Below are 1,358 nucleotides of genomic sequence, written 5' to 3'. Positions count from 1 at the left end.
CTGAAGTTTTCCAGTCACTCTTGTAGCAGTGTGGCAAAGGGACTGGGGGAGGGCAAGCATGGGAGTCCAGTGAGGAGGCCACCACAGCCATCCTAATGAGAGACTGGTGGCTTGGACCAGGGTGGGAATAGAAGATCAGCTTCTGGATAGATTTTGGGGGGAGAGGCAACAAGATTTGCTGAGGAATAGGACATGGTGTTTGAGAGAAAGAGAGGAGTCAAGAATTCCAAGACTTTGGCCTGAGCAAGAGGAAGAACCTTTACTAAGATGCGGGGCATGCGAAGAGAAGCAAGTCTGGGGTGAACAATGAAGGCTTCGCTTGTGGAAATGGTTATGTTGAGATCCAAGCAGAGATTTGGATCCATGAACCTGGAGCCTGGAGTTCACAGGAGAGCTTGAGAGGATGGAGTGAGAAATTGCAGAGCTGTCAAGACAGGACATGATTGATGCTCTGAAACTAGAAAGATGGCCAAGGGAATCGAAGGGTAACACCTGTGCATCTGGTCAAGCCAATGGATGAGATGACAAAGATGGGACTAAGGCCAGGCGCGGTGGCTCACGCCTGTGATCCCAGCACTTTGGGAGGCCTAGGCAGGTGGATCATTTGAGCCCAGGAGTTCGAGGCCAGCTGGGCAACATAGTGAGACTCTGTGTCTATAGAAAATACAAAGATCAGCTGGGCATGGTGGCACACACCTGTAGTCCCAGCTACTTGGGAGGCTGAGGTGGGCGGACCACTTGAGCCCAGGAGGTGGAGACCAGCCTGGGCAACGTGGTGAAACCCTGTGTCTACAAAAAATTCAAAAATTAGCCTGTTGTGGTGGCGTGTTCCTGTAGTCCTAGCTACTTGGGAGGCTGAGGTGGGAAGATTGCTTGAGCCTGGGAAGGCGAGGCTATAGTGAGTGTTGTTCATGCCACTGCACTCCAGCCTGGGTGACAAAGTGAGACATTGTCTCCAAAAAGATTATTATACAAAAATCAATTTTTTTTTTTTTTTGAGATAGAGTCTTACTCTCTGTTGCCCAGGCTGGAGTACAATGGCATGATATCGGCTCACTGCAACCTCTGCCTCTTGGGTTCAAGCGATTGCCCCCCGCCCTCAGCCTCCCAAGTAACTGGGATTACAGATGCCTGCCGCCATGCCTGGCTAATTTTTGTATTTTTAATAGAGACGGGGTTTCATCATCTTGGCCAGGCTGGTCTCGAATTCCTGATCTCAAGTGATCCGCCCACCTCTGCCTCCCAAAGTGCTTGGATTGCAGGCATGAGCCACCACACCTGGCCAATCAATTGTATTTCTCTACAAAATCCAAAATGAAATTAAGAAAATAATTCCATTTGGCCGGGCGCGGTGGCTC

The sequence above is a fragment of the Colobus angolensis genome, unplaced genomic scaffold, assembly GCF_000951035.1.
Source record: "Colobus angolensis palliatus isolate OR3802 unplaced genomic scaffold, Cang.pa_1.0 Scaffold402, whole genome shotgun sequence".
NCBI lineage: Eukaryota > Metazoa > Chordata > Mammalia > Primates > Cercopithecidae > Colobus > Colobus angolensis.
This window is presented reverse-complemented; position numbering follows the sequence as displayed.